The 26181-nt window shown below is 46.7% G+C and overlaps 1 protein-coding gene across 2 annotated transcripts in view; it reads right to left on the bottom strand.

Moving 5' to 3' along the window:
- The window catches only part of TIAM1 (TIAM Rac1 associated GEF 1), a 193830-nt gene extending 168653 nt beyond the window's left edge, over window positions 1-25177 (bottom strand). For both annotated transcript variants that reach the window (XM_049835102.1, XM_049835101.1), the window contains exon 1: window positions 25042-25177. The gene's annotated coding sequence lies outside the window, so the exon portion shown is untranslated. The remainder of the gene's footprint in view (window positions 1-25041) is intronic.
- Window positions 25178-26181: the final 1004 nt, after the last annotated feature.

Genomic DNA, 26181 nt, shown 5'->3' on the forward strand with positions numbered 1-26181 from the left:
ATGTGGGTGGGGGCTATCTGGCAGTAGCTTTAGGTCATAACACAGATTTCAGCATCTTTGAAAAGCTGCTCAGGCCCAGTCACAAGAGACTTTTATGTCTGAGGTGCCAAATTAATCCCAAAACATGGGTGCCCCTCAATACTGCTCCTAATAATCCCCTGGACTTGAATTAGGAGCACATTTGCAAGACAGCTAAAAATCCAGTGTTTATCACTTGGTTCCTCTGCTAGAAAACAAGCTATTTGAAGAACAAAAGAGCTGCTCCTCGTCATATGTATTTAGACTCACCTTTCCATTCAAATCAGGCTGCAGCAAAAGAGAGAACGTACAGGGGAACAGATGGCCCTGCACTGAACACAAGGCATAATTCACTTGAGGGGCTGAGAGTCAGGGAGGGAGATGGGATGAGCAAGCTGCAGATCAACACCACCATTGAATTCAGCCTTGTATTTACAGCAGGGCTCTGCTGTAAATACTGTAACATATACTACACCATGAACATTTTCTCATTAACTCAGAAGGGGAAGATTCTGGAAAGTTTTTTTTCTTCTTGTTGCAATGGCAAAGCAGCACCTGAATAAGTGATGGGGATGATGATGACAGTTTCAAAGGCAAATTCCTCTCATCCCCGATCGCCCACCGATGCAGTTAGTATTACAATCCATTACGAGAATAAAAGGATCTTTTCTCCTTATATTCAGCTACTGGTTTGCCCAGTTGCAAAGGGATATTTAGGCTGAGATGATGGCAGGAAGATGGTCTGTATACAGTTACTCAAAGAGACCAGAAAACAGATGTGTCCCCGAGACATTAGCATGCTCAGCCAGGCAGCCAGATTGCAGAAAGGGTAATAGTCATGTCAAAATTAAGCAAAAAAGAAAAGGTTAATATATGTGACCTTTCCGATTCTGCGCAGCCAAAAATAACAATGCACAAACTACAGGAAAGTTTTAGGGCTAGATTTACCCCCTACACCCTCACATCTTGCTGAAGTCAGCGGGGGCTGGGCTGATGCCTGTGTTAACAGTATGCACAACTTTTCCTTACAGAGGCAACACGGGGAAGCTCCTCGCAGTACCCCACAGGAGTCTTTCAGGATTACTTCTTCACTTGGCAAGACAAAAACCACCAAGCCAACTAACAGCATGGGCATGTTTGTTGCTGAAAAAGCAGGCTCTGAAAAGATTGAGAATGTGGATAGCAGGAACAAGAAGAACTGCTCCGTCTGGTCTCTATTCCTTGTGTGCCCATCTCCATGAACCCGCTGTCTTTGTGAATCCAACCAACTGGTAAGTCCCCTTCTGCCACTGACGCATGAAGGATGCGAAACCTCAATTAAGGATCCACGTCTTGCAGGGTGTCGTAATTCATGCCTTTAGCTCTGTAGGACCCTGGGTCAATTCCTGATGGGAAGCTGCTCCATAAACACAGTTCAGAGGCTAGCGTTTCCAAAATGCCTACAGTCACACATGCAGAGGTATGTAATTGAGCGCCAAAAGAAATGCAACTGTTGCGGAATAGCCAGTTTTTAAATCCCACAGTTTGTTTCTTGCAACATATCCATTAGATGCAATGAAAACATAGCTACTTTTTCCATTTCAGTTCAGGCTATTCCAGATCACATTTGATGGTTTAAGTCCTACAGAAGCCAAGGCATGTGCTTGGCTTTACACATTTATGCATGGTCTATATTTACACACCACGAGCATAAAGAGTTTAAGCAGATGCCCAAATCTCAGCATGACTGCAGTTGGTATTTCAGTGCCATACCCAAAGGAGCTTATCTCTGTGTCTCCAATATGACATGGCTCCAGCGAGCTTGCTGACCACAGTGGAGCTGAATGAAGCTCTTGGTTTTTGGTTGGAACGAACTCCGTAATTTTATACAAGAGGTGGCGCAAATTAATGTCAGCAAAAAGATGCTATACAATAAGGAGACAAGTGTGAAAAGTGAACAACTGAGGCATACCTCGAAAAGTGTACCACCTATAAAGGTCACTGCAACACTGAAGAAAGTGAAAAGCCCCCCCAAAGGCAGCCCTATTATTTGTAGACATACCTCCTCTTGAATACTCCAAGAGTTGCAGCCACATCCCAGGTGCCCACATTGCACAAAAACTGACCCCAGCCCCTGTCTCCAGAGAGCCACTCCAGGCAAGTGCTGGCCCTGTCCCCTAGCCACGCAGGCAGATCCCCACCACAGCAGGGCCAGGGCATGCCTCCCTCCCAAGCAACTGTCTTGCAAGGACTGCCTCAGCTCCTTCCTTAGCCTCTTCCTCAGCCAGAGACACCAAACCAGCCTGCTTGCTGGGTATCTGCCCGCTCCCAGGAGGCAGCGGGGAAGAAGTGAGATGTTTCCACGCTCCCTTGTCAACACAGCTCTTTCTGCAAAGCACTGTTTTGTGAAGCCTGGTTTAAATCAGACCCCACTCCTGCAAAACACATCCTCACCTCCCATTCCCAGTGCGCAAACCTAACAACCTAACAGGACTCCTTACAAACATGGTCACACATGGATATGCCATATGGTCCTCAGACCTGCCATGGCACAGCATAAGCCTTTGAGATGTGCAAGTAGTAAGTGACAGGCAGAACACCCAGATTTTGTTTGCATGTTTGTCATTTCATTTAATACCAGATAATCCCAACCACGCGGACTACCATTTGCTCAGGAGACCCACTGAGCTCCCTGTTTGGTCCAAACACAGCAATAGTGCTGCCATCCTAATTTCTGCCCCAAGCCTTGGGTCAGGTCCTCCAGAAGAAAGGGAGGTGCAGCAGAGCCACCTGCCTTCCAACTCAGAAAGCCAAAATTCAAGACAGTCCACCATTCACAAGCAGCACATACACAAACTGCCCAAGCACAGTAGACAGGGAAAAAGCAATTTTGTCATCAGTACTGCTTTTTGGTAGTGACAGGACCTGAAGCAGCAAAAACACCTTCTACAAACCACCCTCACGAAACCAAGGGCGCATAACACTTTGTAAATACCACTCTTCGGCTGGGGATCAAGTGCTTTTCTTCCTAATGAGCCTTTCCAAACCAGAGCAGACAATGACCACAAAACAATTACAAAGAATAATATTGGAAATTGCCAATTAGGTATAGTATATGAAAAAAAACTTCAAAGAAAAAAAAGAAATTCAACAAAGACACTACTTATTTTTACACAGCTACAGACAGTACTTATTTAAGGGAAAACATTTTGCCGGAAAACATGTTGGTTTTATTTATACAATTCTGACTTCACACACAAACAAATCCAAGCTATGGAAAATGCTGTACCTAGGCTTTTAAAACAGCAAGAGCTGAGCCAGAGAAGAATATGCTACAGTAATTAATGTTTCTTTGCAATCTAAAAGGTATTTACCATTTGGTTTTGCCCATGGGAAATAAACGCTGTTGCAAAGTGATATAAAACACTGTTCCAGAGTAAAATCTGCCTCTGCCCTGCCCTCATTACTCCTTGGAAAAAATCTGTGTGTGCACATGAGTATAAGGAAGTGGGTAACCTCATAAAGGCAGAGATGTTGCCTCTTCTCCCCTTTCTGGGTTGAGTACCACTCCTCTCCAGGAGCACCCATGAGGGGCCACACTGCCCCTTGCCCCCCATGGGAGTACTGCCTGCCACCCTTCATGCCAAGGCACCCAGGGCGGAGGCTGAGGGCAGCAGCAATGCTGTGGCCAGTCCAGTCCATGCCGCCTGTCACAGAGGTACCCGGGGCTGCCTTGGATGGCTTTCAGACACCCGGCATGGCTCCGTTTCCATTCCCATGGGGACCGGCAGCAAAGCCAACACAGCTGCTTGTGGTGTGGCAGTGGGCAACCAAGACACACCAACACACCAGGAAAAAAACGATCGGAAATCACTGTTACCTCCTGTGCAGAAAACTATCTTCATGTATAAAAACTTTTTATTTCAGCTCCATTTCTATATAGTTGAAGCATCCCAAACTGCCTGAGGTTATCAGCACAAACATCAAACGTACAGAGCCGTATTAAACACGTCAGCAGCTGGCCCAGTCAGATCTCTAAAAGCAGCGCCAGTGCTGGCAGAGTAAGTTGCTAACCCGACTACAAGCACCAGGATCTGAGGGAATTGGATGCAAAGGAAAAAGAGAAATGAGATAGATAGATATATGGATAGTTAAGAAGAAAGCTCACCAGGCAATTAAAAAGAAAAGAAGAATATAAAACTTCTTCACATAATTAGAGAAATCATCATCCAGCCTATTTCATTCCATTAATTTTTTAGCAGTGCTACCCACTCAAGTCAAATATCAGATAGAGAATTTATACTTTAAGACTTCTGAAGCGAACCTTCTTCCATAAAAAGGAGAACTGACCCAGCAGCAATTAATTCGCAGTGGAGAAAGAAAGGGATTCCCTCTCGCACAGCAAATTCAGTGGCAAAACTCTATAAATATTGCAAAGCAGTTTCAGCAGTACAGCTGATTTGAAAGGAGATCAGAAGCCAAGGCTTAAAACAAGCCACTGAAGTAAAATACTTTTGCAGTGAAGTGTTCAGAGGTAGTGTTTGGAGGGGTTTACATTTTTATTCTTTCTTCTCCCCAGTTTGTGACACAGTTATATTAAAAGCTTGATCTAAACCCCAACGGGGAAAACACCAATAGAGGCCCTGTTTAAGCAGCAGAAGGAGATTTTTGGACCACTCCATCAGGTGGCAGTCCCAGCCACAGAGCCAGGCTGCTTCCCCAGGGAAGAAGCCGAAAGCTTCTTCTGTAAGTGAGGTGCTCACACGAGTACTCCTTGCTTTAAGACTTAGGGGTTAGTACTGATCTCCTTGCCCATAGAGCAGGAATTTAACAGTTAGAAGGACAACCTTCTGTCTGGCCCAACAAAGATTTGACATGAAGCACAACCCAAATTCCTCCAGCATCTAAATAATTTCTAAAGGGAATTCCCACAGCCAAGGAAGGGAAAGCAAGAGCAATTCCATAAAGCCACAAGAGAGATGCAAAACAGAGCAACAACAACCCATCAAAGATATGTCCTGCTATTTCTACACAAACTACTTTTATAAGGAAAAAGGAAAAAAAGCAAACTGCTTCCAAAATATTCTTTGGAGGTTACATAAGGGAAGTTTCAAAAAAAAAAAAACCAAAACAAAAAAACTATAAATTCTTTGCTAAAAGGAAACATCCTGAATGAAGGTCCTAGGAAGAAAAAAAATAATAAACTCATTACACAGTTGCATACCATTTACTTAAGACCACTGTGATGACTGCACACAAGCAGTCTTCAGGCAGGGTTTCCCCTGAACTTCCGAGTGTTCAACTCTTCTGCTCTTAACAACGAATAAAATAAATAAGTAAAATTGAATACTGTATGCATGAGTAACTCCTGACTTAAAATATTTATGAAAGACTATTATCATTACCCCTGACATAGGTCATCTGCAGTGCAAAAACATTCAGATCCACAGCACAAGCAGAAAGGACTAGTAAGAATGAGCATCAGAAATGTCCTTTGCTACCTGGATCACCCATAACTGCTGGTAGGTCTCAAAGCTACCAGGCATCAAAGAAGGGTTCAAATAGTCACAACAGTTTGGTTTGATGGCAAGGTTTCAGAGAGAAGCCTGCTCCCAAATGTTACCTTGTATTAAAGCATTCACACAAGTTAGATCAGCACAATTAAAACAAGCCAGAACAATCCTATTACAGCTAGGCTGGCTAGTTTCTCACACAGGCAAGCTTAAATTCATACTTAATTAGCTATTTTAAGAAAGCTCAGTAGTCTCTAAGACCAGCTTTCCAGAACTGAAGGGACCACCACCTGCATTTTCAAAAGACAGCAGGGGAAAAAAAAATAAAAAACATTTCCTTCTGTAGAAAAGGACCCACCAAGACTGCAGGACACCTGACTCTCGTCTGCACCAAACCCCCTCGACAGCCATGGGGCCATGCAAACCCCCATCAGCTGCAGGCAAGGCAAGAAGCTGCCTTTAGTCTCCCATGCCCTTGCTGGGGCTGGCTGCAACACCTAGATAGGCAGCCACATTCCAAGTACCACTAGAAGTTTCACTCACCATGGCAGATAACAAAAGTACCCAGTATAAGCAGCTGACTGCCTTATTCTTATTTTACAGTATAACAGTGATCTTGCAGCCCCTGTCAGTGTCATTACCTAGTACCACAAGCAGTGAAACTGAACCATGGGGCAGCGGCATCTTGTGATCCTCACAACCTCATGCTTAGACTTTGATTTATTTCATTTATTAGTGTTTTCTTTATGGGACAGGGGCTATTTTACGTAAAATACTTAAGCACACTGGGCCTTCGGGTCACTAGCCCAACACCACTTTAACACAAATAAATACTGAGAGTATGCCAGGTTATACTCACCTCCAAAAAAAACAACTAAAGAGGCTACTTGAACAAAAGTAGCAGCAGGTTTCCTTTAGGCATCTGGAGTGGAAGCAGGTATTACAACCCAAGTACAAAGAGAGTCGTAAGTGGCAGCAGGACTCTGATAACAAGAAAAGGAGATTAAACAGACCCAAACATCAGAACAAACCTTTGAGGAATCTGAAGGGAGAAACCCAGGGTCTGACAATCACTTTCACATCATTGCAGCTTTAGCTGTATAGATGAACAGATAGGTATCAGCGTTTAAATTATCTTGAGGATTTCTCCAAGTTTTATCTTATTCTGTGAAAAGAAGTTACACAAAATGACTCTACTTTGCTGTTTCCTCTGCAACAAAGGCTACAGGTACTTCAGTCTCCTCTGCCAATGCTGCACGTTTTCAGCCCCTGAAATTTAGAATGTTTTTAAATTAAATGAGAATGGGAAATTCAACATTTTAATCTCAGCTAGGAGAAGCAGTATTTCAAATACAAAAAACATTGGCACAGGTTAACAAAAGACAAATTGATTCAATCTCTTCAAAAGCTTAGTAGGGTAGAAATTATCTTCTTCCACCAAGCACTACCAAAGCAATATTAAAGGAAAGCATCCACTGACGAGTGACACTGCTATATCTAAGCTGAAAGACAAGATTTAAGCCTAGATTAAGTTTTCCTGGCAAGCCAGAGGAACTCCATCAATATCAACTGTCCTATGCACTTACGTGAAGCCAGGACTTGTTTTATGGTGCTGCACAACATGACCTCAGTTTTGAGCTTGTATTAGCTAGGAACAGTGTGTCCCACTGAAGCATTAAAGTCTATGGACTCAGCCAAATCTTCCATCTCAATATGCCACCAAGTCAAACCAGGAACAATTATCATCCTGGTCTTGTAATATGCAATAGCACATGCAAGAAATATGCTCCACTTGATGTGGCAGACAGATCAGATCCTGGCACTTCTTAATTCCTTCAGAAATGCAGTCACCTTTAATGTCTCAAGAAAGAGGCCATTCCAGCAACATTTAGCTATCAGCACTTGGTGAGAGAAAAGAAAAAAGTATCAATTTTCTTCAACAGGTATCTAAAGACTGGGATGGAAGGGAACATGCACCAAGAATCCCTGGAAGGAAAGCAATTAGCAGATGGCGTACAGTGTGGAGGGAAGAGAGCACCTCCTGCAAATACAAGATTGGAAATGGCATAGTAGTGAATTACAGCAAAAACATCCCTCTCTCAACAAAACCTGTCCTCTATGTGTTGGTGGTTTCTTCTTACAGTGTCAGCCACTGCAACTGGCAAGCAGCAGGTCCAGGTACCCCACAGCCTTCCCAAAGCCCAGAGTGCATGGTACTGCACCCATGCTCCAGGGACATCCCTGGGCATCCCCCACCCTTAAGCCACAGGATGGGAGGGTGAGAAGCAAGTGACGTTTCTCAACACATGTTATCTTCAAATTTCACACTGGTTAAAATTCATCAGGCAAGCATTTAGTGGCCAGATACTGCTACGGATCAGAGATTCCTTTACTTGCCAGAGTCAACTGCAGGAAAGAAGAAAACAACACCACACACACAGAGACAATTGCCTATCCTTTCCCATATTTCTGGCCTCTTCCTATTTTGTGTGGCTTGTGACACCACCAAGCAAAGGGAAAGCCCAAAGCATCCTGCAAACAGAAGAAGAAAAGCTGGTCTCTCACAGGGTAAGAGAAGGAGGTATAGTACCTGCCCCTGAAGTACAAACAGGTTCAGACACCTCTTAGAAAGATAAAGAGCATTTCACATACAATTCCTCCCACCATCTCAAGGAGGCTTTAAAATACTCGGGGGAAGGAAGGAAGGAATGATGTGCTGAGAGAAGACTGTACATTTGCATCAGACACTTTGATGGTATAAACAATTCTGTGTACTCACATTTATTAAAAGAGACAATTATGACTACCATGCATGAGTGAAAACAAACAGGCCTCACCAAACACAGCACACAACATGGGCGGTGGCAGAGCACTTGGGACTCCAGAGCTCCCGGGTGAGGGAAAGTCTTCTACAGCTTCACACATGCACCGCTCTAATGCTGTCAGGTCTGTGACCATGGCAAATGGAGGAGGAGGAGGAAAGGAGAGGGAAATGGGAAACTGGCATACAGAAAGATGGTAAAATACCTGCCTCTGATATTATTCAGGTTAAGAGTGCACTTCAATAAATACCCAGGTAACATGAAGTGAAGACTCAGTGCACAGACATACTAGAGACCAAAAAAAAAGTTTTTTCTTATTTTCTGTAAAACTTGAGACTCAGTCATCACCTTGGGACAACTTGTTCTTTCTATCCACAACGAGGAGAAATCCAGAGTTGCCAGCCCAAGCCGGGCGAAGACACTTCTAACTTCTCTTGGGGAGGCAAGCTTATGTATTTTCATAATCACTTCAGAAACAAAGGTCATCTTAACACCTGAAAACCTGACTAACAATACATTTAAAGCTAACACTAAGGCAATGGTGATTAAATTATTCCTTTTCACAAAGACCAAAGCAGGCCTAGAAACAAAAGAAGTCAGGCACAGATTTTCTCCCCATCTCAGAAACACACATATGCCCACATTGCAACCTGCTGGTGCTGGCCAATTTCCTTCATGCAGTTCAGCCTTATCAATCTTACTCTTCTGTTGTTTGTCGCTTGCTGTAATTGTACTATTAAGGTATCAGTCTTCTCTCACTAACTCCTACAGACTATACCCAGTCCTCTCTTACTGCAGATTCAGCTCCAAGCAATTTCTGGCACGGCTCGCTATAGGAAGCAGTTTCACCACTGAGGTACACTGACAGCCAAGACCAAGAAAATAGTTTAGTGACATGAAAAGAGATGCTTAGCTTAGCAGATCAGCTAACAAGCACACTGGTGCTGGAAAAGCCATATGCAGATTTCAGGCAGGGCAACACTCATGGGTAACTTTCAAAACGCTTGACAACGCATATTGTTTCCTTGGAAACCCTTCAAAAAGTACAAAAACTAAAGCAATTTCCAGCTTCAGCTTGAAAAAAGGTGTATATTCTTTTAAGGACAGCTACCAGCCACCTCTCTCTTTAGAGACTTCTGTCCATCACAGACGTGATGTTGAATCCTCATAATTTCCATCATTTTTGCCCCTCTTTCCAACACAGGGCATGCTCTCAGCACCTTCAGTAGGTACCATCCTTGCAGCTGAAAACCATGTCTGTGTAGAAATAAGGTCACATAATACAGATGTCTTCAGAAGATCCCCACCCAGCAACAACACTGCAAGACTCCCCATGGTTGCAGCTGGATGCTGCAATACCCCTCCAAATGAGCTTCTCTCATTCAAGAGCGGAACTGAAACCCAGCAGGAGGCTTCCCCGCCCCAAAACCTAAAGATTATCAGTGGTCCAGAGGAAAGCCGGATAAATGGGTCCTCCTCTGTGCATGCATGCAGGGTGTGCTGGTGCAGAGGAGGCATGAAGCAAGAAATCTGCACATTCCTTCTATCAACAAGGATTTGGGCAGATCTAAGAGAGCAACATTTACTACTATCGGTCATGAGTGAAAGCCCCTGAAGATGTGTTGGACTCTGTTGACATAAACAAGCCTGCTCTTGGCCTACAGGCTGCATAGCTCAGAGACCACGCATCCCTCTGACCTTCCACCCCACACCCAGCTCTGCCTGCACCAGCAGCCCCAGTTCACCATCTTTTTTATCTGGCTGATTGGCAGAGTCAGGAAATCTCATTCTAGAGCAGGTCTGTACACTTCCTTGAGTGGCCTCCTTCCCCCTCACACACACCTGACGATCCACCTGGACCAGTGCTGTTACCCCACCTGGTGTTACATGGGTAGCCTGCTTCGCATTGCTGGCCACAGCTCCCCAGCGTCAAACGGAAGCCTCAGGAGCACCCCCGGGGCTGCTGCTTTTGCTGGCTGTCATGGACCATGGCACTTGGGCTGTGCAAGTCGCTGAGCAGGATCCCCAGCCCGAGATGCTTGCATTACACTGCTGCTCACTCCCTCTAGCACCTGCCGAGAGACACCATGCATGAGCTCTTCCCTCTCCTGCCCATCAAAAGAAGGAATAAGTTACCTCCCAGCAAACTGAGATTCAGTTGTTCACTGACTCCAGAGACCTCAAGCATCTGCAGCAGGCAATTCTCCTGAGGCATTTCATGTGCTGCCATTCCCAATCTTGCCACATGATGACTCCCATTAGGGTGTCCCCACCTCCTCCACAGACCTCGGTTAGGGTTTCAGCTGGCGTGGATCCTGAGGGCTCTCTCCACCAGCAGCAAAACTGCTCTCACTCCTGCTGCCAACCCTTAAGCATGCCAACAGGGCACAGCTCAAATTGTTCTGGAAAAACGGTCTTTTCTGTTTCTGGTACAGAGTTTCATCGATACCCTTTTGGTGTTTTTTTTCCTCCCACCCCAGGATGGAGTAAACAGGTCAGGCAAGACCCAAGCCCAAGGACAACCTCCCACAATTCCAGGACAAGGTGGGGAACAAAGCAAACTGAAGCATAATTTTTCTTCCTCTCCTCCCATATTTCAAGATGATTCTGGTAGTCTGCAGAAAAATTATGAATTTCCTTCTACAGCCACACCACGCTGAAAGTTTTGGTTTTGAGCACAGGATTCAGTCATCTTTGCTGCTACTGCCTCTCCTGCTCCCACTGCAGGACAAAAGGAGGCAACAGGCAAAGGGCTTACAAAAAAAGTCATTAAACTTGTAAAACTACTCCATTTGAATGGAACAATCCTAGGCAAAGAGAGAGTAAATATTACCCCAGCAAGCCCGTATTTCATGTCTGAACTCCACACAAACAGAAGGCCACATCAAGAAAATAAACTACAGGGGCCAGGGCCAGAAACAGCCACAGAAGCTCAGCAACAAGTAATCAAGCACACAAGCTCACCTAGCTGGTGTTTCAGGTGTCCAGCAAGAGGAAGAGCACTTGCAGAGGACTTGCTTTTCCTTCCAGCAGCAGTCTGTGCTTGTCCTGACACACCTGCCCTACACAGATCTGTGCAAAACCAGCAAAGACAGGAGAAGCCCTCCAGCACTTTGGGACCCCACTCGCAGCAGCCACAGTCATGTCCATCTGCCCGAGGAGGCTTGTGGGACTTGACCAACAGTTTAGTTCTCTTTAAAAGTGTCAGTAAAACCAGAGAGCACCAGGGCTCAGATGCAGAATAAGCGCCTGCGTGGGGTATGGGCTAAGGGAAGAAGACCTCTCCTCGCCACAAAAATGCAGACAGCTTATCTATCATACCCTGGGGGGTCCCTTCTGAGGGCTGTTTTTAATTCTTTTCCAGGAAGGGAAAGGAGGGGGGAGTGCCTTTTGGTACTCTTAGTTAAGAGAGGGGGGAAAAAAAAAAACCAACCCACAACAAGGAAACCTACTGTCTGTTGGCCAAACCTACAAGCACTTTTTCACCCCCCGTCGTTTTGTCACATTCTCCAGATGCCTCCTCACTGTCCCCTAGCCTCTTTCACCCCCTGGACAAGGCCATAGGTGGAGGACATCAGGGCAGATCCCACCCCACAACAGGGAGAAAAGGTGAGGGAAGGGGATGACGTGTGGGATCCTTCAGTTAAGTCAAGTATTTGGCTTCACAGCTGCATCCAAACATCAAACATGTAGGTTTTTCTGCTTTAAGTCAAGGGTGCCCATACTCACAGCTTTTGTTTTAACAAGGTCTGCTTTGTTAAAAACACAGTGCGTTTTCTAATTTAACACAGACAGAAACCAAGCTACAGCAAGAGATTTTTTTTGTCATTTCAGAAGACCTTATTTATATATTATACATCCAGAACTTCCAAGAAGCTCACCTACCACATACACGTACCCCAGCTGCCACTAATTGCACTTGCTTAGGGCCATTTTTACCAGAGGGCTTCCATAGCAGCTTTCCCATGTTTCTTTGCTGGATTTTGTTCCCTGTCCTTCAGTCCCTCCACTTTTCCACAGCTGGCAGGGGCCAGGAACACCTGCATACAAGACAGAGTGACTGTCTGCCAGCAGACAAACAAATACAGAAAAGATACTGAGTTTCCTCAGTAAACCACTGATCTTTGTCTGAAGTCTTAACAAGTCGTAAGCATTTTGCAAATTTTTTTCATACCCAGCTTCTTCCTTCCTACAAGCTTGGAGCACCCTGTTTGGAGACTTGTCCCACACCTCCCTGTCGAAGGATGTCCGTTTGTAGGGGCCAGGCAGACAGCTGAAGCCCAGCTCTTTTTTTGAGCATTGCTATGGGAAAACTGAGCAAGCAAAATCTACAGCCATCAGACCTCAATGCCATCTACAGAGCCAGCAGCGCATTAACCACAGATGGCCCAAGGAAGCTGAAGTGAGTAATGTAATTAGTGAACCACTAAGTACCTCCACAGTCACATGCTTCAATGACTGTCTTCAGAAAGCTGTGAATGGCCCACTGCAGCTATGCCCAAGCTTTTAACATCAAAATTAATTCATCCTTGACCTGAGGTACACAAAAAAAACCCCACCCACACCATGGATTTGGTCATCAACTAAAACTACTGGTCAATACCATCCAAGCCTTTCCTTGACCCATCACAAGCCTCACACACCACATACACCCAATACAGGTGATATATATGATGACAACACTGCCAAATTTTGAGTTCACACTATCGAGAGAGAAATGCATGCAGTCATCACAAAAAACTGGGTGCAGACCATCAGAAATCAAGTGAGAGAGGAGAATCAGCATTTGGGTACCTCTAAATTGAAGGACGCAGTCTCTGATGCCCTGAAATATGCTCACAAGGACATGAAATCCCTTACGCCGGAGAATCTTTGTGGATGCTCCGGCGTAAGGGATTTCATGTCAATGCCACCACAAGCTGCTATGCAGACATTTAACTCAAGCACCACTGCTCACACAACTAGTTGAAACATAAAAGCCCAAGGCAGCAGTGACGTAAACCTTCGCTCGTATTTTAACCATAATTTTTTCCCCATTCTTAAACTGTGGTTGCACTGGAGATGGATAGCAGTGGCCAGGTGGCACCTGACCAATGGTCCAGCTAGGTGAGCTCCACAGCCATGCCAGTCAGGGCCACCTTTGGGACCCACAGCACCCAAAGATCTCACGGCCACTGCCACTCACAGGAAGGCCAAAATAACACATTGCTTGGCTCCCTCTGGAAAAAGCTGCTCAGCACAAAAAGGCTGCTGCTGGCCTGTGAAATCTCCAAATTGCACAGTGCTGGAAGCTGGGAGAGCACTTCAGAGAAGTGTCAGTAGCATCTGCCCTGGTCTTATACCCATCCCAAGGAGAGAAGGGTCTGGCAGTATTTAGCAGCTTTCCACAGACATATTTCACTGAAGAAAAAAAATCAAATACAATGGTGAGGGCGTATTCACAAGACCCCACAGGAAGAGGAGGCTGCACAAAGAACCACCTTGTTCATCCGGTTTGAGCTTACCTTCAACTCATGCTTCAGCAGGTACCTCCAGACACTCACAAGTGACCAAAGAAAAAGTGTTTTATCATTCTCACAAGCTTCTTAAGCCTTCCTGTGATGCAAAAAGAACATTTCCCTGAAATCATATTTTGCCAACAGACAACGTCTGCATGAAGAAGAAAAGTAAAAATTTCAGACCAATTCAAAGTTGAAAGCTAAACAGTTTTAATATGGGAAACAAGGACGAAACGTGAAACGACAACAAATAATTCTCTAAAGTAAACCAATGCACACGCCCCCTCTCACACCCCCACATGAGCAAGCCCCAGACACAACACTTTCAGAGAGGACACATGCCTTGTGTCTATGCACATTAGGATGGTTCTGGTGGAACAATTACAATTAATCCATTACTTAATCTCCTAATCACTTCTGAGCAAGCAGCACTCCCGGACATTTGTTAATGACACATTCATTTTCATACCATCCTACTCATGAAAATTTAACCAATAAAACAAATTTAAAAATGCCCAGGTAACACCAGTTACCTCATTCAAAGCTACAAGCAAGAAAGATTCACAGCTGAGGCCTCATCCGCAGCAGCAACTGTCCATCACCGGTGCAGGCACCAAGAGCTCCCCCACACCGGGGGTCTCATCACTGAGCTGCCCCTGCTGCCGCAGCAGCCGCCCTCCGTTTCCAGCTGCTCAGGCTGGGTTTTAAGTGGCTTGTGGTCCATGAGCTGCATCAGTAACTGGATACACAGAGTCCCGCAGCGATTCGCCTCTTACTCAATATATTCCACCTAACATATATATTGCAGATTTAAACATGCAGTGAACGAGTTTAACCACCCCATGGGACGCGATAACTAGGTGTTACCAGGAAAGTCTAAGAGCAGACAAGAGTAAGAATAGAAATTTAGGCAGTCTTTGTGACACTTCAGTTCTGCGTCTCACTTGGTAGGTTTAGGAAAGACCTCTAACACCAGCTTTTATTTGGTTTATTACCAGAGGAAAGAGAATATTCCAGCATGGGAGCCCTGAAGCTAAAATTAAAAAAAACTATAATTTGGGTTCAGTAGCAGTTGGTACAATTCAGATCGCAGCCACAATAAGAAGTCTCCAACATTATCAACTGTCAACAATTATTACTGGCTAGGCACACAGAACAGCTTTGTTCTGAACTGGAAGCCACAACTGCAAGCAGCAGTAATTGCTACCAAAGGCAAAACACACCAAAAAACCCCAGCTTTTCCATGCAAAATACTCTCCAAAGGGGAATATAGGAATGGACACAAAAGTCTTATCATCTCCACTAACACCTTTAAAAAAAAACAAAGAAAAAAATCCAAGACTGTATACCCAGCAAAGGAAGGGGCTAGCAAGGAAAAGGGATCCCAAAAAGACACTTGTTAACTATTCTCAGCTGAACGCACATTTAACGAAACACTCTGTTCATTAGTTATTGAACTTTCATTAGCAGTTTAAGGGAAAGCTACACATGGAAGAGATGAAATGCAATCAATTTCTCCTGAAATTGCATACATTTCCACACTAATCCTCAGCAAGTTCATCCCAACCGATATTAAAAACCAAATCAATTAATACTAATTGCTCACCTTATTTTCACAGAGGGATCTTCACACTTCAGCAAGCCTCAAAGAAAAAAGAAAAAAAAAAGAAAAAAGGCTATTTGTACAAAAGCAATTTACTCGTCTGGTCTTTTTATATCCATTTAGCTATGTAGTTAATTATTTTGGCAGGTAATTCTGCCAGCTCAAGTTTCCTTCCTCACAACTACCTTTTTGCAAACTGAGAGCACGAAGCAATCACATTTTTATAACCCCACAGCCTACAGCAACAGAATAAACAAAGTTTTCTGAGTCATGGGGTGAAATCCCGAACCCACTGACTTCATTAGCAGATCTGCCATTAAGTTAATACAACTGGTGCGACTTTCCCAGGAGACAATGATAACCAAGTGAGGAAATGTATTTTACGAGCAAACGTAGCAGGATTTACATTTAATTTTTCTTAAACGCAATACATACATTTTTGACATGTGCCATACAGAGAGCACAGAGTAAACAGAAGCTACATTTGTCCTCCTCTGCTGTAGGAGTGCAACAGGTTTTCCCACCATCACATGCTGAGTCTTCAGAAGAGGCTTTCCCTTTCTGCACTCCATATAACCACACTATACTTCAACACCACCACCCCATTAACAGGTCTTGAAAATTTTGTACACAGGTCCATTAATGTCTACAAGCAAAACAAGACAAATAGCTTTAAAAAAATTAGACAATGTGGACAGTCTTTCTTCTTTCTACAGAAAATGGCCAAATGGCTTGCCAAAATGGTAAGTAACTTGAAACTGCCAAAATGGCTTGCCAAAATGGTAAGTAACTTGGAACTGCATGGCCCCAATCAATCGATGCCTCCCTAAAACACCTTGCGCCCCTTGCCCCAGGAACAAATGGGTGTCAGTACCAGTCAGGCTCTGGGAAGGCTTTCCTTCCCAGGGGCTAAACAACAAGCACAACATCTGCCTAGCCTTGACTGCTCCTGGGGTTTCCTCCTGCCTCCGAAATCACCGCAGCTAGCTCATGTCTCACCTGTCCCAGCTCCCACAGACACAGGGGATGCACAACAACATAAGACAGAGCCAGGCTGAAAGCCTTTGGTTCACCTGGAAGGAGATAGCTCAGGCACCAGAGGCAGTAACAGTGGCACAGATCCTTTTGGGGCTCTTTTGCTTCAGCTGTGTCTGAGCAGCCAAGAAGTGACTTAAGCAGAACTAGTAACAAGGTGGGGATGCAACAGCCTCAACTCAAAATGTTTCTCACATCATCCAGTTTCTGCACTTTCTGCATTGTTTTGCATTTTTTCTCCCTCACTTGGTCTTGGCTAATACTGCAGGGAAGCCAAGTCTCTTTAGGGAAGATGCTTAATCTTTTTTTGCTCCCAAGTTGGAACAAGTTAAGTATCACTAGCTGTCAATGCTGCTTCATCACCATAACAGCTCTCCATCTCCCAGCACAGCAGGTATCAGACCCTCTGGATCAAAAGCCACTGTTATCTCTTAAAAGCATGATGATAAAAGAACATGATAGTAAGTGGAAAAATTAACTGAAGCCAGTTCTCTGCATTTTTTTTTTACTGTGGTTCTCAGGTTCACCTGTCACACAGCCAGTGGAGAACAGTTTTAAAAGTGCCTCTGCAATCGTGTCGCACAGGCACCTACCCAAACTCTAGGAAAGGTCCATGATGAAGAAACAAGCTACAAATGGAGGCCTCCTGCAAGTTATGTAGATGCAGATAGAAATGCAGATAGGGCTTGAATTAAGGCTTTCATAAAAGTTTCAAACAGCACAAAAACTCTGCAGGAACTCGTTGGGTGGTTAGGAAGCAGTAGTCTTAAGGTTTTAAGACTTGCTTTCGATAAGCAAACTGAGCCGAGGAGCTGATGCAACTGAACAGAGCACTGCTGGAGCACTGGCTGGGATGCAGAGGGAAATACCTTTTGCCCAAGGCTTCAATGGGGACTAACAGCAGCAAGTCACAGGGAAAGTGCCGACAGAGAGGAGAGCAGCAGGAACAAGCAGTAGGGCACAGCACAGAGAGCCTGGCCCGGTTGCGAGGCCATTCATCATGAAGGAATGACTGGCAGCAGGACAGTAAGCTTTCAAAACTCAGGGGGTTTCCACGGCCCAGGAGATCAAAGCAGTGCTGGAGCGGGAGGAGGTGGCAAACAGGAGAGAGGGCCTGTTTTGAGATCAGGATGGCAAGAGCTGAAGTTGGACAGAAAGCACTCAAGAAGCCTGCCTGGTGTTAATGAGGAAACCCACATCTTCAAACCATGCCAAGAGATAAAGGCAGGCATAGGATTTGCTTTAGAAGAAGCAAAAAGAACTAACTGTGATGAACTAGAGTAAGAGATAACTCAAAACAACAAAAACCGCCTGCTGCTACAATAATGGATGGATCTGACTGACAAGCAGTAACTGGATCCAAGCAGGAATTGCCCTGGCTTGCTGAAAGCCTGGTGCCTGACTGAGCACTGCTTATCAGGGAGGGTGGAAAGCCAGACGGAGGGCTAATGTGATGACAAATAGGCCAGGTTACTGCACACACACACAAAAGGAGGGGGTAATCAAAATGCAAAGTGAAACTTTCATAACATCACTGGTTTTCTCCATGCTTTCTTCTGCAAGTAAGACAGACAAGATATAGACAATCAAGGTATTCATGTTCTTGTAGAGTAGCACTGGTATACAAGAAAATCGCAAACAAAGTATTAGGCCACAGCTTTCTGGCATGAGGTTTTAAATCTCTAGATAGAAGATGTTTTGAGTGAGAGACAAGAAATGTTTTCCAACTTTAGCCTAGAGATACGCAGTTGCTCTATAAAGGTAGTTCCTGAGAGTATTTTTTACAACAAAGGGAGAGGAAACTCCAGTCATCTGAGAGTGCTATTGTCAGCCAGTCTGAGATGAAAAGGCAGAGCACTGACTGATAACGATGCAGGATGAGATGGCTCTCATGCTAAGGAAAAATACTTCTTTCCTTAGGTAGTTGGTTTGGCTTGCAGTTCTCCAGAGGTGGCTGTGGAGCATGTATGGCTTTACATGGGGAAAGCAGAACTGTTCCTCTTTGAAAAGTCATTTTGGAAAGAAAATTAGCAGAAAGGACTTCTTCCAGAAGGGAAGCACTGCTGCAGCTCCTCCACCCTCCCCAGCGAGAGGCACATCTGCCCCCACCAGTGCAAGGGGTTTGTATGAGCCCTCACATGAGCCCACAGCAGCAGAAATGGCAACGGCAGAGAGGGAACTTGACAGCTCATGGCTCCTAAACATCTCCAACAGGTCTCTTCACACCAATACAGACTGTTGCCACCCCTGAGCAGCTGCTCCTGGCACCACTGAGCCAAGCCCTGACCTTCTGGTGCAGCCACTCACCCCCCATGAGCCCTGCCTCTTCACAGGGGCATCACATTTGGCCCAAAGGACCCTGGTATCTTCCCATGCCATGCCAGGTAAGGGGCACATTGCAGGTAATGCACAGTCAAATCCAACGCTGGAGGTTGCCTCAAACCTTCTGCAGTCAACTTTGCCTTCACAAAACACCGTCCAACAGAGCAATCAAGTTACTGCACAACACAGACCCACTTTGCATTGACATCTTTGCCATCATTCCGCAAAGGGAAGGACAGTCCTGCCCTCCAGTAAATCATACAATTAGGCAAAGTAAACGAGTTGTCAATAAACCCTTGATTGTTCAATAAGATGTTGCTAATGGGAAGGCAAATGTACACTGCCAGAATCTATGACATGATAGCGATAATTTTCAAGTTATGCTTGATGTTTCTGTGATGAAGTTATTTTCAGTTGCTTTTAATCTTCTTCAGAAAAGTCAGTCTTTGAATCCAAAACAAACAAAAAAAAAAAAAAAAGTCGTGATTGTTCTGAGCTCAGATGCATGCATTTAATCAGTTCAGGTGTTTAAATTATTTATCCACAAGGAGGAAAACTGTACTAATCTTAGGAACAGAGCATATGAAGGGGAAAAACAATTAGACATAAAGACATGCTGAATAATGTGACGCAGTAAAGAATCCTCTCATGCACAGGATAACTGTGACCAAGGGTGTTCCAAGTATTTGTTATTGCAGCCTGGGCTACAAAACTCAAAATACAGAGATTTGCTACTACTGGAAGACATGTTTCCCAACTGTAAGACAAAACAATTGTTTTCAACAAGCACAAAGCCCCAGTCAAAAGTTGATACTTACCTAGTTTAGAAGAGCAGAACTTTTAAAATGTTTTTTCAAAAACAAAAACAGTGTCTGGGAGAAAAACAGAGTACTTCATGAACTATTCTTCCATAATTGTGACATCCAATGCTCTGGACCAGACTGTCCCTCCTCATCACTTGCCTTTCTTCTTTGATCTTAACCTTCTCCTCCTCCATCTCGCTTTTCAAAGCCAAGTGTCTACCCTAGCTGCAAGGGAGACCTCCGAGGTGGAAGATACACAGGGTGGGAGCAACACTCCAACCCACTGCAGCCTTGTTACATCACTCCCCCAGCAATGGTTACCATAGAAGCAGCTGGTCAGGCGCTACAAATTTAGGTCCCCAGGTGGATCAAAGGACTCTGGTGACGCACCAGGACACCTGGTTAAGAATACAAGACCTTCCCACCACCCTTACTGACTGCTCTTTCAAGAGAAGAAATTCTTAAAATAAGTCTGCTTTAATGTTAATGGATTAGACATCTTGTTCCAACTCTCAAATGCCTGGTCCCTCAGAAGACTTGGCTTTATCCACTGAAATTAATGGAGGTCAAGAAAGAGCTGTAGGTATACTGTGCACTGGAGAAAAGTAAAACTAGGTGTCCTGCTGCCAAGATGGATGCATTTACACAATGCTGAACCCCAGCAGTGGTACCTTCACTTAGAAAGACTTAGACAATTAAGTTGATAGCATGGCACGCACTGGCACTTTCTGAGCATGCAGGAAAATAAACAAGCAGTTCTTATTCCAGCAAAGAATCTGGCTCTTCTCCCAGCTTGTTACCAGCTTTCTCTGCCTCACAACCCAGCATGCAACATCGCCTGCCATGGAGGTGGATTACAGCTACTGAGCAACAGCCTGCTCCTATGCGAACACGCTAAAATCCATTCTTGGTCTGTGCTGTATCACTAAGAGACTACAGAGAAAACAAAACCCCTACCTTTTCTCAAAGAGGCTCAGAGAGAAGTTCAAGGTATTTCAACTCACTTCAAGCCATTGCCAGCTGCTGTTTCGATCATTTTGTTTCTATAATCTGGGCAGCACACCAAAGATCACAAGGTTTGGGTTTAAGTTTCATTTAAAAACCATCTCGTAGGAGAAGAATCATTCCTCCATTTTATTAAACAAAAACCAGAGGCTGCTGACAATGCTATTATAGGCGGCAACATCAATGGAACATTACACATATATATATACATAAAATATATAAAAAGAAAAACATTGAGCTGGAAGGTTACTAACAAAAATAGAAAGGAAGACCCCTGAGACATTGTCTTCGTAATTCCTTTTTACACAAACCAACACTTAATGTCTCCTGGCTGAGATTCCCCAGATAACCTGCAAACCATTTTATAGCACCATTGCTCAAACCAATCTGAGTATCCAGTAGGGTAATTTATAATGGAATGACATGCCTATTATTGACAAAACTCTTCACAGAGCAAGGAGAAAACCTACAACACAGATACATCAACTTTTTTTGAAAGTAACATTGGCTCAAATGGAATTATAATAGGAAAGTGACCTGTTTTGACGCAAAGGTCCTTGGCATTACTGCCCAGAGGAGAAGCATCTGTGAAACACTGCAAGAGGGACCCAGTTTCACAAGGAGCAGCAGCCAAATGAAAGGGGAAAGAGAAGGAAATAAAAAAAAATAATAATAATATCAGACCAGCCTCCGGCACCACGGCCTGCCCAACTGCCCCCAGGTACAGAGGAAACTGAGTCCCTTTCCTTCTTAGGATCAATTCTCCAGCCATGAGAATCCTTCATTTGATGTTTGCTGTCAGCTGACATCAGCCTTTTTACTCAGTTTTGCCAGATTGCACTTTTGTCATTAGTTCTGGTTAGAGATACAGATGAGATGGCACTTCCTTTTTTTTTTCTTTTTTTTTTTCTCCTGAAGTGCCTTACACTGTAACTGTAAGGATAATTACTTTGGGGGCTGAAATTTCCCATTCCTGTTCTCATTGCAGAGGTACATATCTGATGATGATCTGCTTGGTCATTTAAGGTTTTTAAACAAGTTCTCAGATAAGCACAGCTGCATTTTTAACAGTAGCTAAAATTACAGAATTTAAGAAAGGAAAATTTGATGTGATGTTTCATGCTTTAGTTAACAGTCTTCCAAGACACAAAGCTCCAGTTGCTCTGGAAACTGTAACTTGGACACAACCATGTAGATACATCAGTCCCCTGGCTATAAATGAAAACACTTTAGCAACGCTGCACATTTGTGTGACAAACATTTTTAAAAACAAGCATTGCATCCTGATCTTCAGAAGGCACAGTTCTGATGTGGAGGGCACATCCCGCAGCCCTCCACACAGAGCACAGTTCTCTGTCTGCATTTCCTTTAAGCCTCAAGAGAAATGACTGAGCAAGAGCCAGGAGAGCATGTGGACCTACCATCAAGACAATGACCCTCCAGATAAGGGAGAGATGGGAAACACAGGTAGTTATTTGAGGGATATGCCAGAGAATCAAAGCAGGGCTGTTTCTTCACGTGCTTGCATGATGCCTATCACACTGCAGGCACAGTTGGAAGCAAACACTGGTACCAAAAGGAGGACTTAGAAGACAAATGAACATGGTGGACAGGCCGGGAGCTGGTACACAGAGCCCTCAGCCACTGGCCCAGGAGAAGGCAGCAGGAAGCCTGGACCTGGGAATGGAGCAAGATGACAGCCATCGGGAGAAGGAAAGCAGAGGGGGATGCTCAAAGCAGAGGGGGATGCTCAAGAGCAGAGTAGGAGGAATGAATGTGGGGGGGTTCACAGAGGACTGGACACAGCACAACACCAGAAGCCAGATACATTTTATTTTTTTTTAAAAGGGGGAAATATTACATACGTAAACGACAGCCTGAGTGCTTGTTGCTGTGGAAACCATAACTTTGAATTCAGTGGCTAAAACCTAGCATTGCTATTTATACTGTGCTCTTCGCTACAGCACAAGAACTTCATCTGAGAAACGGAGAGCTCTGGTACCAGACAAACGTGTTTTTTCGCCCCGTTACACACAGTGATCCTTTCAAACGATGCCTCACAAGGTTTTTCCGATGTTCCTGGCCACTGAATGACTACACAGCGTAATCACCTCTGATAGAAAAAAAAAAAAATAAACCACTGTCTTTCCTCTTCCAAGCAAGACCAGATGAATCACTGGACAGACATCGGGTAGGATTCACTGAATTCTACTTCAGTCAAGAGCAACCAGAGAAGCCAAAAAGGCCATTTAAAACAGCAGCCTGTCTTGTTTCCCTTAAGGCAAATTAGAGTCACCACTGCATGAGATTATGGAGGGCCAGATCCCAAAGTCAGTTATCATTAAAGGTGACAAGCATTTTTTTAAGGACTCCAGAATATTGTCTTTAATATACTGCAAAGCATAACCAGATCATTAATGCAAGAATAACAATAACAAAAAGGCTAAAGATTAAAGTCCTGTCAGGAGAATCACTTTAAAAAAATTCATTTTTTAGTTGCTTTGCTGTTCAAGAAGGAAACGGCTTTTGCATCCATGGGAAACGTGATTCTGGGGCAAGCAAGTGTTCCCACAGCCTAAGTGGGAGCAGGACTAATTTGCCTGTAACCAACGCAGAGGTAAGCCAAGTCCCCACAAGTATGTCACATTCCTCTTCCAACTCTACCATTCCAGAGCCCAGAAGGCAAGAAGCAGTCCCGTTCCCCAGCCACTCCTAAATCATGTTTTACCTCAAGTAGTATGGAGGTGCTAGCATAGCACATTCATTGCCACTACCAAATATACACAAAAACTACCACAGGGGTGATGATCAGGTTTTAAGACACCTCCTAGGACTTCTGCACACAGCAGTCCCCAAATCAAAGAGCTCGTGGCATACAAGGGCAATCAAAGCAAATGCCGAGAGAGAAAACCACAGCACTTTCCAAGGTCACTCGCACCTTCAAAATCCCATAGGACTGTCCCATCCACGTGGGCTCATCAGGAAGCAGCAAGGACAACCGTTAGATGCAATCCAATAAGCAGTACTCTGCCTGAAGAAGGCAGCTTTTGCCAGGGGAAGGGCAGCCGGGGATTGCGCAGGGACAGGAGCAAGGACTCGGCAGAGGGGCTCCAACAGCTGTTGAAGCAGGAGGGGTGGAAGGACGTTGTTCTCCGCAGGATCGGGCCCTTACTAAGGGCCCTAGCTGAGGTGAAGGACATCTCATTTGCCCTTGTTCAATAATTTATATCACAGCATTGAAGTGTCATTGAAATTGACAGAAGCGTTTTAATAATACAGGAAGGGGAAAAGATGCTCTAATCACAGATTAGGCACCCAAGTAATCACTCCATAGAGCTCAGCCTCCCCTAATTTATTCCAATACATTTTTTAATCAGAATTTCATACATAGCAAAATGACTAACAAGTCACGAGTACTACCTATGTCCTAGCTCCAGCCAGCTTTCACTAGCCCAGAGCGCTCTGGCTGCCACGAAGAGGGAGAAGTGGGATGAAGGACCGAGGAGGAACAGAGTCAATTTCTCCCAGCGCTTCCCAATCCAAAGTGCTAGTACTGAGCTGCGCGCTGGAATTACGCACCCGTTCCTGCAACTCTACTGAAGACCGCATTTGTGCCAGCGCTTCCCGTCAAGCCTAGGGCTGCGTGCATCAGTCAGGAGTCCCCAACTTCGGCAAGGGCAGCGCGGGCAGGCTCTGCCCTCCCTGCCTTCAGCAGCGACCCGCAGGCGGGGACACATCACCCTGACCTGCTACACGCTCGTTAAGCCTACGGTCCCTAAGTGACACCCCGGCTGTGCCCCGCACCGTGGCCGGTACGGCTCCCCCGCAGCAGCAGCAGCATCACCCGGCGGGGAAGGGACCCGGTGGCCGCCGCCGCCCCCCCCCCCCCGCTCCGGGCCAGCACCGGGCAGCGCCGGCTGCTGGGGCTCTCCGGGGGAGGTGAGGGGGGGAGCCGACGGCCCCCGCACGGCCCCCGCGCAGCCCTGCCGGGGGGAGCGGCGGTGCTGACATTTTAGGCGCAGGAGCGGCGCTCCCGGAGGCCGGCTGCCGCAGGACCGGCTCCGGAGCCGCGCGGCGGCGGGGCCGGACCCCGGCGAAGACCCGGGCATCCCGGCGGGGCCACGCCGGGCGCCGCCGCACCGGCGGGGGGAGCGGCGGCGGCCGCCGTTGGCCCACACTGCGAACAATAAAGCGGGCCCCGGCGGGCCGGGCGCCCACCCGCCCGCAGCGGAGAAGCGCGGCCGCGCCCCCCACACACACCCCGCCCAGGCCACCCCCCCGGTGCGGGCGGCGGCGGCGGCGGCGGCGACAGCGGCGGAGAGGCTGCGAGACGGGCCGCGGCGCCGCGCAACGCCCCCGGCGCGGGGCGCTCCGCCAGGGCGCACCGGCGTGAGGCGGGATGCCGTGCGCGGGCGACGGGGACGCGATCCGCCGGCCACTCACCTGCCGCGGCTGGGCTCGGCAACCGGGGGTCGCCGCCGCCAACCCGCCCAGGGAGCTGCTCGCCGTCGTCGCCGTCGTCGCCGCCGCCGCCGGGCGCCCGCGGCCGCCGCCGCCGCTCAGAGCGCGCCGCCACCAATAGGCGCCGCTGCCATATTGTTACTGCCGGCGCTGCGAGGGGCGGCGCCGGCGGCCGCCTTGGAAACCGGTGGCCATTGGCTGCTCGATGAGTCAATCCGGGCCGGGAGAGCCAATAGGCGGCGGCGGCGGCGAACAGCGGGGCGTTCGGAGTTGGAATGTTGTGTGACAATGGCCCACGCGGCTTCCAGGAGGGAGGGGAGGGGCCGCTCCCCGGGGGGCGGCGGGGGCGGGCGGCGCCGCGTGCGGACCACCCCCCACGCACCCCTCCGCACCGCGGATCCCGCAACAAAAGCGGCCAATGGGGTGTGCGGGCCGCCCGCCGCGCGGGGGAGCCCGGCCAATCCGCGGGCGGGCGGGCGGGCGACGGGCGAAGTTGGCGCGCGCGGCGGCGGCGGCGAGTGGGATTGGCTGCGGGCAGGGAGAGCTCGACTTCGAGGTCGAACCGAGTTGTGAGGCGATTCGGAATCGTCCTCTCACGGGTCCCGACCCCCCTCCGCCATGTCTCCGGCCGCAGCGACCCGTTCGGGGAAGAAGGTTCCAGACCACTGCGAGGGGGTCGGGGGCCGTGAGAGGAAGGCGTCTGGCTGCCACAGGAGTCAGTTGGACTTCGAGGGGGTCGGGAGCCATGAGAGGAAGGTGCTTGGGCACTGCATGGCCACACCTTCCTCTCATGGCTCCTCACCCCCTCGAACTCCCCTGGAGCAGTGCTGAGCTTTCCTCGTCTCTCTCTCCTTCATGTTCGCCACCAGACAGGGAGCCATTGCCCGGCACACGTCGGTGGTACCAGATCTTTCACCCGGGCCTTGTCCATGCTTGCTTCCCTCGCTACGGGCACCATCCTGCACCATGTTCCTTCTCTGCCGTTTACCAGAGACCCCCAAGTGCCAACGGCTATCTACGTGGCTCAGAGATGCAAACAAGGAGCGATGGCTTTTCCTGTGTGCTAGCCTGCTCCTGTGCTATTTCTGCGGCTAAAGATTTTGAGGGAATTCAAGCCAGTGC

Source organism: Accipiter gentilis, chromosome 32 (genome assembly GCF_929443795.1).
Source record: "Accipiter gentilis chromosome 32, bAccGen1.1, whole genome shotgun sequence".
Classification (NCBI taxonomy): Eukaryota; Metazoa; Chordata; class Aves; order Accipitriformes; family Accipitridae; genus Astur; species Astur gentilis.